The 12,243-nt window shown below is 44.8% G+C and overlaps 1 protein-coding gene across 10 annotated transcripts in view; it reads left to right on the top strand.

Moving 5' to 3' along the window:
* The window catches only part of LOC138754606 (alkaline phosphatase-like), a 114,967-nt gene that overhangs the window by 37,268 nt on the left and 65,456 nt on the right, over nt 1-12,243 (top strand). The gene's annotated exons all lie outside the window — the stretch shown is intronic.

A 12,243-nucleotide genomic window follows, 5' to 3' on the forward strand; every position in this document is an offset into this window, starting at 1 on the left:
TTTATGCCCAACTGATAAGGGAACACCTCATTCCAGAGACTGCACCTCTGATGCTCACTGACCTTGGGTCTTCCAAGTGTTTTTTATCAATGAAGAGGCGGAAGGATGGGCCAATAAGTTTATGGATGACAGGAAGGTTGGAGGAGTTGTGGATGGAGCTGAAGGTTGCCGAAGGTGACAAGAGAGTTGCAGAATTAGGCAGAAATGTGGCAGATGGATTTCAATCTGGATAAGTGTGAGGTGATGCATTTTGGAAGGTCAATCCAGAAGGCTGAGTACAGGGTTAGTGGCCAATTACTTAAGAGTGTGGATGAACCGAAGGACCTTGGGCTTCAAATCCATACATCCCTCAAGGTCATCGCACAGGTTGATAACATAATTAAGAAGGCCTATGGGATGCTGGGCTTCATTAATAGGAGGTCATGTTCCAATGCTACAAATCTCCGGTGAGACCACATTTAGTATATTGTGTTCAGTTCTGGTCACCTCATTGTAGGGAGGATGTGGAAGCTATGAAGAGGGAGCAGAGGAGATTTGCCAGGATGTTGCCAGGATTGGAAAACAATTTTTATGAGGTAAGGTTGGCAGAGCTGGGACTTTTCTCTTTGGAGTGTAGAAGGATGAGAGGAGACTTAATAAAGGTTCCAAGATTATGAGAGGCATAAATAGGGTGGACAGCCAGCACCTGTTTCCCAGGGCAGGAACAGCAAATGCCAGAGGGCTTGCATTCATAGGTGAAGTTTGGGGGAGACATCAGGGGTAAGTTTTTACACAGAGAGTGGTGGTGGAGCCTGGAACGTTAGGGGCATTTAAGAGACTCTTAGACAGGCACATGGATGGAGGATTATGGGGTAAGGTGGGTTTAGTACTAGGGATATATGGGTCACCACATCATTGAGGTTTGAAGGACCTGTACTATGCTGGTGGAGTTCAGATTTGTCTGGGGAATTTGGAAGTCACTGCCAGTTTCAATCTATTCCGAATGAACTCTGAACAACTGTACTTCAACTAGTGCAGGTGCATGAACAGGAGTTGCAGCATTGTGGCCAGTGATGGCAAAGGACAGACATTGACCATTGTCCCGGTTTTCATCTGTCTGGCAAGGCAGCTTGCCCTTCTGGCAGTTTAGGCTGTAGGCTTGGAAGTTGCTTTCGAAGCAGCTTTGCCACAGCGCATCTTGTCAATGGTACATCCGCCAGCCATAATGCGCGGGTAATGGGGGGGAATGAAAGTTAAGTGAGAAGGCGGGGTATTGAAATGCCTGTGACCCCTTTTGAAGCAGCACAGCTCCTCCACTACAAAGATGCAGCTTCTGAAACTATCGCTTTCAGAATTGTTTGCAACAGGGACCAGTTGCATGAGCCCATAAGACAGAATTAGACCATTCAGCTCATCGTTTGCTCTGCCATTTGAATCATAGCCAATGAATTTGTCTTTTCAATCTTTTGCCTTCTCCCCAAAGGTTAATTTGTGACACAGAATTGCCAAGAATACACCATCTGCGCATATATTCCATGTCCAAATTAGCAACAAAATGATTACATCAAAAGGGGGTTGGGTCTTTCTGATTCCTTCACACATCTCCCCAGTTACCCTAACTATGGTTTTTCATGTAAATTTCACTGGTAGTACTGAACCGGAGGATTTTATGACAAAAGCATTGTTGGAGTCCAAGCAAGTTCAACTGAATATGAGTGGAGGATGTTTGACTCAAGAGATGGAGGATCCTTTAACCCAAGAATTGGAACATTGTTCGACCCAAGTAGAACTCAGAATGGGGTTCGAGAGTCACTCTTTCTCAAGCTCGCAAAGGCATCCTGAGCCATGTGAATTAATAACCAAACTGAAGATCACAATCTTATTCTTGGACCTCTCAGCCCTCTCGTGTGGTAACTGCAAGTCTGTGTAAAGCCTTTGTATCCTACCTGACCCAGACCTAATGGGAGATCCAAGGGCCTTTCTGTGAGTGGTTGGAAGGATTTGAAGGTCAGCTCAGGGTGAGGTTGGACACAAAACTTTCACACAGCCTCCTAGCCACCACACAGGAGGCGGTGAGGTCCGTGAATAAGGCTGCGATTTATTGGTTTGGGCATCACCTCACATCACTCAATCTGTCAACACCTGACTTTGAAATCCCAACTTAGTGTGGCATCTCTTCACAAACTGTTCAATGCCACACAAACTGTTGGATCTTCAGACACCCTCCTGCTACCTTGAGAGAGCTACTTTATTTCAACTCTCAAGGTGACCCAGGCTTCAGAACCATGAAATCAAATGAAGATACCCCCTAGAGATAAAGGGCATTCAAAGTTCTTGGGTCATGTGGTATCCCAACAGCCTCTGCTTATGTCCAGAACACAATTCAGTTTGATTGGGTTGACACACCTTGCAATGTTTCTTCTTTGGCCTACTGCTCTATCCAGAATGGTGCAAATCTATACATAACTATGGTTACGAGCCCAGAGGACCCCAAAACCCACAGCAATAGATATTCAACATGACAAATGGTTACTTAAGCAAAAGTTGTTTTTAATTATTTTTAAACATGAAAACAGAATCAAACTTTAACTTATCACTATTAACTTAACTAACCTAACTTAACCCCTTTCTAATTCTAAGCCCACAATGTTTGTGTGTGTAAATTTAAAAAAAGTTCTTTGGTTCACAGTCCAATCTCACTTCTCATTCCTCCAAGTTCACTGGTTGCAGGCAATTCTTATTCTGTGCACAGAATTTAACATGTATAAAGTCCACCAGGCTTTGGTGTTTGAAAGGTCAATGTTTACTGCTCAGGAAGATTCTTGTAGGGTTTGCAGAGAAAGATATTTGTTGCTCCAGGATTTCCACAATGGAGGTACCATCATTAGTCACCTCAATGTCTCGCTGATAAAACTTGCCCCATCAGGGTTCTCCAGGTGATAACCTCTTTATTTCAAGTTACCACAGAGTTCCTTTCTGTTCCTCTTACTCCAAGAGAAACATCAGACAGATAGGACTTCCAGCAATCCACCGCTCTGGAGCTTCTGTTTCAGTTCAAACAAGCTTCTCCTGGCTTGTTAGCACTTTCTCTGTTACACATAGTCAAAGACTGCCTTTTCTCTCTCTCGCTCTCTCTCTCTCTCTCTCGCTCTCGCTCTCGCTCTCGCTCTCGCTCTCGCTCTCGCTCTCGCTCTCGCTCTCGCTCTCGCTCTCGCTCTCGCTCTCGCTCTCGCTCTCGCTCTCGCTCTCGCTCTCGCTCTCGCTCTCTCTATCTATCTGAGAAGATTCAAACTGCCAGCAGCACGTCCTTCTCTCTCTCACTTGCAGGTCTCGGACTCTGGCTTTACCCTACTCTCAATTTGGTCTATGTGTTGTCTGAGTCCAGCGTGCTCGTTGAATGAAGTGATAGGAGAAGGTTTTCGGTTTCACAATCAGTTTATTACATAGTACAAGAATAAAGCTTAACAGAGCTCTGGTTCAGTCGTTAGTTCATAGGTTACCTGCTTGGTGAGCTATTCCCCAAGACTGACTCCTACTGTCCAGTCTCTTCTGTCTATATAGATCAACATTGTTACATTGACCAAGAGTTGGCTTTCTTTGATAGACTCCTTGCATAAGATTTATCTCAAGCATTTATTTCCTGCTCTGCAATTATCTATGGTGTAGACCTCCTATCTTAATCCCAAGGCCAGAACATCCTGTTGTTTTGATCAGAAGTCGATTAATACCCTAGCTATTTCTAATTATTTCTTTGTTCTCGTCTGGCCATAGTCTTCTGTTCTAATCAACACCTCCCGTGTATCCTTACGACTTATCATTCCTACTAAATTGGTTTATCCATTTTTATTTGTCTTTGACTTTCTCAGTCATGGTACTCTTATCGCTTATCCTTGCAATACACTTACCTTCCTGTCACTGGCCTGTTTCAGAATAAATCACTGTCCCTATGGTTCCTCCAACCTCATCCTGTCTAACTTCTCCTATCTGATATCCTGTTACTCCCATGTGTGTTTTTGATGTTTTCCCTCCGGTCTTGTGCTTTACAATTAGCAGTGTAACCTTGGGGATGAAAGTATTTTCTCTCTTTGTATTTGGAGGCAACAAATTCTACACATACTATAATCAGCCAACTTTTCTACATACTGTGGCTGTTACTTAATTGCATTAATATTTCCCTTAAACAGTATAATTGAAGTAAATAGTAAATTGTTACATAGTAATGGATTAATGAATACATAATGAATAGTACATAGGCATATTTGCCATGATTACTTAACCCTTTGGTCCAACAAGTCCCCCTTTTGGTCTCATGAAAATGAGACCAACCAATTAAACTTCTCCCTCGTATTTTAAAGCAAGTAATTCGGATCAAATTCCTACTAACTTAGTACGATCCTCTACTTTAGCAATCAAACCTGTCACTGTGGCAATCAGCCTTCTAACTCTAATTCCCAATATAAATCATTCTTCTGCTGCACACGTAAAATTTCACTGCGTTCTATTCGTATTCAGTTTGGCCCACCCAAATCTGGACGCGTGCCAACTTAGGGTCAGTGTCAGCGTCGTGGCTCGCATCATTCTATCAGCTATATATATATATATCAATATCCAATAGACAATCACATTAATTCAATAATGTCCTTCATAAAATCCGTAGAAGTTCTTAATTCAAAGTCTCTTTACTGGGTCTCAGCCATCTCTGTTCGAGTCTGTTCAAAGGTCCAAGTAGGTGGGTCCGTTGCTGCACACTGATTCCAGTGATACCAAGTCTTTCCTTTTCCTTGTAGTTGAACTGCGTGGGTCGCTCTTTCCACCACTCTGTAGGGCCCTGTCCACCTGGGCTCCAACCACTTTCTCTTGATCACCTTCAGTAGAACCCATTCCGCAACAGATGGTATCGGGGTTTCACCTTTTCGTTCGGTACTTGCAACCTGTTGTGAAAAAGCTGATACCAGAGCCGTTAGTTTATCATAATAAAGCTTACATCTCCTTGGGCTTACCTCTTCCTTCGTGGTCTGAATCCCGGTTCCAGGTCCCGGAAACTGGTGCCCCGTTTGTAGTTCATACGGAGTAAATCCTGTCACAGAACTTACCGAACTCCTTATTGACATCAATGCCAGGGGCAGCGCATCCACCCAATTTAATTTGGTCCTGCACTTTCCCGATCTTACCTTTTATTGTTTGGTTCATCCTCTCCACTTTCCCTTGGGATTGTGGATGATACATCGTTCCAAAGGCATGTTTTAACCCCAACGTCGCTTCTACCTCCTGTAAATCTTCATTCTTAAAATGACTTCCATTATCTGACCTGATCTTCCTAGGAAACCCGTGTATAGGAATATACTGGTTGATTAGGAACTTAATTACCGTCTTTGCATCTTCTCTTTTGGCAGGGATTGCCTCCGGCCAACCTGTGTACACATCTACTGCTACTAAGAGGTATCGATATCCCCTTGCCCTCTCTATCATGTCCGTGTAATCAATTGCAATTTCTTGCCCTGGTAACTTAGGCAACGGAAACTGTCCTTCGTGAGGTTCACAGTCGCCTTGACATTATGTTATACATACCTTACACTCTCTAATATGATTCTCCACCATCGCCAGCAGGAAGGGGTGCCACCAATGTATCAAATACCTTATCATCTGTTTCTTCCCACAGTGGGTTAACCCATGCGCCTCTTCCAGGAGGGGTTTCATGAGTCCAGATGGTAATACTGGCCTACCGTCCATTGATCTCCACAGTCTCTGATCTTTGGTTACCCCCCTTTCTTTCCATACCATCATTTCCTGGGGTGATGCCTTCGCCTGTTCCTGAATTATTACTCCTACCTCACAAGGTGGCAATAAGTCATGTGCCGTTCTCTCTGCCTGCATCATAATAAACTGAGGGCCGTACCCTGCTGCTCTTTTTGCGGCCGTGTCCGCTTCCTGATTTCCCTGAGCTACCATCGTATCTGTTTTATCATGACCTTTACATTTAATAACTGCTACTCCCCTTGGTTTCAGGAGGGCCTCAGCCAATTTCCTAACATCCTTCTCGTGTTTAATTGGGGTCCTTGCTGCTGTTAAAAACCCACTTCTAATCCATTGACTAAGCTCAACCTGTATTGTCCCTACCACATATGCCGAATCTGTATATATATGTAGCTCCTTTCCTTCTGCCCATTCTAATGCTGCTATCATTCCCTGTAGTTCAGCCAGTTGTGCTGACTCCTTCCCCCTTACTGTCCCTGTAATAATTTCTTCAAATCCTTCTGTAGTTTTCCGTACTACCGCATAGGCATCTTTAAATCCATCCATGGGGTGTCTGTAACAACAACCACCTGTAAATAGGGTTTCGTCTGGTTCTCTCAAGGGTGTAGCCTGTAGGTCAGGTCTTATTTTAATATCCCTTAATACCCTCTTTTCTCAACAGTGTGGCTCTCCCTCTCCCATATTGTCTGCCATGTTAATGCCTTCATGAAAAAACGTAATATTCGGAGCATTCAAAATCTTTTCCAGTCTTGTCTGCCTCAGTGACGTCATTGTAAACGCTGTCGAGCTCACAAATGCCACAATACTGTGTGTTGTTAATACAGTCAGGGCATGTCCCATCACTATGTCTGCCACCTTTTGTGAAATTTTTGCTATCCCCGCTGCATGTCACATACATGGTGGGTGTCTGTCTTCAGTCGGATCCAGTGTGATACTCACATACATGAGCACACATCTTCCACCCCCTTTTTTCTAAAAAAGGACGCCATTAATTGTGTGTGCTTTTTCAGAAACATCCAAAAATAAAGGGTCTCTATAATTTGGAATTGCCAAATCTATGGCGGTTGTAAGAGTTTGCTTAAGTAGAATAAAACTCATTTCAGCCTGAGCAGTCCAATCAAGTGTAGCCCCCAGATTCCTCATCCCCTGCTCATTCACCAAAGTTCGCAGTGGATGTATCAACTCACCATATGATGGGATAAACTGCCTACTATAACCCGTCAAGCCCAAAAACGAAAGCATTTCCTTAACTGTCTTTGGTTTTGGATGATGTAGTATCGCTGTTCGATGCACAGGGGATATTCTTGTATCTTTCGCTGAGACCATTCTTCCTAAAAAGGAGACCACTTGTCTGCAACATTGCAACTTTAAACAAGAGATTTTAAAACCTGCCTCGAAGAGCTGCATTAGCAGGAGCCTTGTGGCCTCCAAACAGGAGACATGATCAGGTGCTGCCAATAAGATGTCATCTACGTACTGGATCAGAACTACCCCACCTGGCAGCACTAGCTCCCCCAGCTGTTCTTTCAAAACCTGATTGAAAATCCTTGGGGATAAGATAAAGCCCTGCGGGAGTCGAGTATAACGTAACTTTATACCTCTATACGTAAAGGAAAACACATCTCTTAATTGTTCTGCCAGCGGCAAACAAAAGAAAGCATTTGCTAAATCTATACAAGAGAATCACTTGTGGTCAAGGGTTAAAGCAGTCATGGCGGTATATGGGTTTGGTACCGGAACTGTGGGATTCGCACAATATCTTAAGTCATGGGCCATCGATATTTGCCTTAAGTCATGGGCCATCCGATATTTGCCCGTGTCCTGTTTCGGAACAGGTAAGATGGGCGTATTCCAACTTGAACACGAATGCTCCAACACCCCTGAATACATTAGGCCATAAATGGTATCTGCCAGACCACTTCAGCCTCGGGTTTATGGGGATAATGTGTCTGCCAAATGGGAGTATAATCTGAAAGTTCAAAGGTTATGGGATCAACCTGCTGGCAAAAACCCACATCTGCTGGTCCCACTGACCAAAGGTCCTCAGGGAGAGAATCTAACATAGGGGCAGAGTCGGAATAATCCATCTTTTCTCTACCATGAAAGTGTTCAATCTGTCTATGCTCAAGGAGGACCCGATCATTTGAAGGGTACAAAATCCTGTGTGCCTGACCAGATGGAGAAAACTGCACTGTCGGTATTTGAGTATCGGACCAGTCCCTCAAGGACATCAAGTTCCGACATATTGGTCCCAAATCTTTTGCCTGGTGATTAGTGCCAATTGCAAGAGTAACATGAGGAACAGCCTCACCGGCCATCACATACCACTTAAGCTGCTCAGATGTCAGTGCAACCGTAGCGACCACTCTCTCCTTTCCTAACACTATGTAGTCCGAATTAATTTCCCATTGCATGCCCTCTATCTCTTCATATAAGGCATGCTGATGAATTTCATCCCCATCTCTATCGTAAAAGAGGATAACATGGAGGGGGTCCGAGGGAGGGGTATACGGGTGTAACGTCTGGATCCATGGCTTCCATTGATTATAAAGCTTTAGCGGCCCTCCCTTCTGTGGGTTCTCTGGTTCCAGCAGTCCCCAGTAAATGTCGGCCCACAGTCCCTCAGACGAGGATCCTCCAGCGGCTGACAACAACATCTGAGAACCGGAATGAAGCATAGTTAATGAACAGTTCACTGAATATCCATTTGGAAAGGTGACCTCTATTCCACTGGGTCCACAAAGGACCGATGCTCCACACCTGACCAGCAGATCTCTGCCCAAAAGATTAGTAGGGCACATCGCCGACAGAATATATTAGTGTATGAAAGTCTGTCCGGCCACAGAAGTGATTAGTGGCTTAGAAAATGGAAGATTTCCTGGTGTACCTGAGAACCATATCAACTGGATGCTAAAGGATGATTTTTTAGATTGAAACTCAGCGCCAGTAAGTGTTGAAAATCTAGCTCCTGTATCTACTAAAAAGGATACTTCCATGTCCATGACTTTTATTTGCAGGAAGGGGTCTGCCAACCCAGCCTGGTCCTGGGTACTCGGGCCCCATCACTGCTGGCACCATTGTTCCTCCTCTGTCAGCAATGGGAATTGTCCTGTCGGAGCTATAGCCGCATGGGGTGCTTGATGTACCGGGGTTGGGACTGACGATGTCTGGGGCTGGACCCAAGGCTCATATTGTAGTGGTCCATATCCCCTTCCGCATATTAGGGGACACTCTCTTTTCCAGTGACCTGGCTGACCACATCCAAAACATATGGATGGCTGCATTCGTGGAACACCCCGACCTCTCCCTCTTCCTCGGAATCCCCCCATTGGACCCCCAGTCCTGTTCCCATAGGTGGAACCCGGTGCCCTATTTGGGGCCGGGTGCCAATTCGTATTATTCCCTTGTGGTGGCTGCTGAACCATCTGGTTTGCACCCTTTGAGGGATTCTTTTTTGTCTCGTTGGCCTTTTTCCTAGCCTCTTCCAATTGGAGCTTAAGTAGCTGCACTTGTGCAGACTCCATACTTTGTTTGTCCTCCTCTTGCTTAGCCCTATAACACCTCATATGATGGGTCAAATGTTTTTCCCATTGCTCAGTCGAGCAACCAGGAATGTCAGGGTTATTCTCTAACGCCTCCCTGACTACAGCTGGCAACCCGTTCATTACGGCAGATCTAAACAGTGTAGTTTGCAAGGGTCTTGTGGCCGGGTGTACAAGTCTCTTTACACTGATTCAAAAAGGTCGAGACCTCCTCATCCTCCTTAATGGAAAATGTCAGGGACTGCATGACACCGGGGCGAACGGGAAACTTATCCCGCATTGCACCTCCTAGTGCCGTAGCATGTTTTGCAAATGGTTCGGCATCAGGGCACCTAGTGGTTCCTGCGACCATTTCTACCTGCTGTATTTCCCACAGCCCAAGCTGTTTGCCTAATAATGCTCTCCAGTCTCCCATGGCTATCTTATGTCCCATCGTATGTTGGCAGAACTTTCGCATCCACGCTCTGCCTCCCTCAGTAGGAGGTGGCATTTTATCCAAAACACAATTCATATCGGTGAACGAGAAGGGTTGATGCCTTTCCCCAACTTGCGGTCCCTTATAAATTAGCGGCATCTGTCTATACCTTTCTGGAGGACGTAATTCCTCCCGGTCTCGCAACCTATATCCCGAAGGGGAGCGAGCTCTTCCCTGACCCTGTCCTTTATGTGTAGTCATTTTCCCCCTAATCGTTATTTGATGCTCCATATCTTCATCCTCACTTTCCACACTGTCACTTGCACTTCCACTTTCCTCGTCCCGAACTCTTTCTCGCTGCCATCTTACACTCACTGGGTCCCCTCCCCTCCTTGTCTCCTTGACTCCTTGTTGTTTGTTGTGAGGAGTGGGGGTGGAGTGATCCTCTGACATTCCTAACGAGAAGGCATTCTCAAGTGTCTGTTCCTGCTCTCTCTCATTTGTCTTTTCCAGTCGCATAGTAGTTTCCCTTACTTTACATACATCATCCTGTATTCCCTTCGTCAATTCCTTTATTGTCTCCACACTTTCCTGCACAACTACTTTAAATCTCTCTTTCACCTTCTGGAGTTCTTGTCCTGTTAATTCAGTGACATTCACTATTCCCTCATTTATCTGCATCACTGGCATCTGGGGAATCGGAGAAGGTGGTGGCAACTTCTCTGGTAACTTTGGATAGGGTGGGGCTGATGGCTTAACCTCCCCTGTCACCTCCTCCCCCTTTTTCTTCTTTGTGATAGGGGATCCCTTTTTAGTAGCATGCTGAAGGTTTGTTTCCACAGTCATGCAAGCCAATGTCATATTATGTAAATTTGCCCTCCTCTATTCCTTCGCTTCCTTTTGTTTAAATTTTCTTCCATTCAAGATAGACCCTTGTCCCTTATTCTCATGTTCCTGTGCCACCTCCCTTTCGGCTTCTCCTAGATACAATACAAGCCTGACTTTTTCTAATCCTAGCGGCATCTTCCCCTGACTCTGCAGCTCTTTCCACATCTGATCATACCGTTTCATAACCTTTCCTTCCTCCCCCTTTCGCAGTCCTCCCACCAATTGACTCCTTGTTTTTTCCCACTGCTGGTTCACAGATGGAGGAATCCATTCACATCCCCCATACTCCTGACATTCATCCCCAAATTCTCCTTCCATCTTTCGTTCCTATCTTTATACCTTCAGACCTCGTAATTCAATGAGTCTCTCACCTGGTAGGATTTCGCCACCCGTCAACCTACTTTGAACCTTCACACTTTCTTATAAACACAAAAGGAAAACTTAGCACAATACTAAAACTAAACTAATACTAAATTTTATTTGGCCAAGAACTTTAACTTTTATGTCTATGTCACTACTAGGGGACTCTAACCCCTATTCCTCTAGGGGGACTCTAACCCCCATTTTTTTTCCCAGGGGACTCTAACCCCCGGGTTTTCTCCAGGGGACTCTAACCCCCGGATCTTTTTTCCAGGGGACTCTAACCCCCGGATCTTTTTTCCAGGGGACTCTAACCCCCGGATCTTTTTTCCAGGGGACTCTAACCCCCGGATCTTTTTTCCAGGGGACTCTAACCCCCGGATCTTTTTTCCAGGGGACTCTAACCCCCGGATCTTTTTTCCAGGGGACTCTAACCCCCGGATCTTTCTCCAGGTGACTCTAAACCCTGGATCTTTCTCCAGGGGACTCTAACCCCCCAATTTTTTAAGCATTATTCATTGACTTCTACTAGGACTTTTGCAGAGTAGTGACAACACACAATTTTATCGTTGCCAATAGCAGAACTTCGTTTAAACAGGCATCTGCTTACCTCCTTTTTTTGAGTGGCCACTTGTTATCACCACACCACAATCGACTGTTGTTTCGTCTCTTTCTCTTCCGCCACTTCTCCATCTTCATCACGTCGGGGTCACCAAATCTGTCGGACTCTGGCTTTACCCTACCCTCAGTTTGCTCTGTGTGTCGTCTGAGTCCAGCGTGCTCGTTGAATGAAGTGATAGGAGAAGGTATTCGGTTTCACAATCAGTTTATTACATAGTACAAGAATAAAGCTTAACAGAGCTCTGGTTCAGTCGTTAGTTCATAGGTCACCTGCTCGGTGAGCTATTCCCCAAGACTGACTCCTTCTGTCCAGTCTCTTCTGTCTATATAGATCAACATTGTTACATTGACCAAGAGTTGGCTTTCTTTGATAGACTCCTTGCATAAGATTTATCTCAAGCATTTATTTCCTGCTCTGCAATTATCTATGGTTTAGACCTCTTATCTTAATCCCAAGGCCAGAACATCCTGTTGTTTTGATCAGAAGTCAATTCATACCCCAGATATTTCTAATTATTTTTTTATTCTCGTCTGGCCATAGTCTTCTGTTCTAATCAACACCGCCCGTGTATCCTTATGACTTATCATTCCTACTAAATTGGTTTATCCATTTTTATTTGTCTCTGACTTTCTCAGTCATGGTACTCTTATCGCTTATCCTTGCAATACACTTACCTTCCTGTC

The sequence above is a fragment of the Narcine bancroftii genome, chromosome 2 (assembly GCF_036971445.1).
Source record: "Narcine bancroftii isolate sNarBan1 chromosome 2, sNarBan1.hap1, whole genome shotgun sequence".
In the NCBI taxonomy this organism is placed as follows: Eukaryota; Metazoa; Chordata; class Chondrichthyes; order Torpediniformes; family Narcinidae; genus Narcine; species Narcine bancroftii.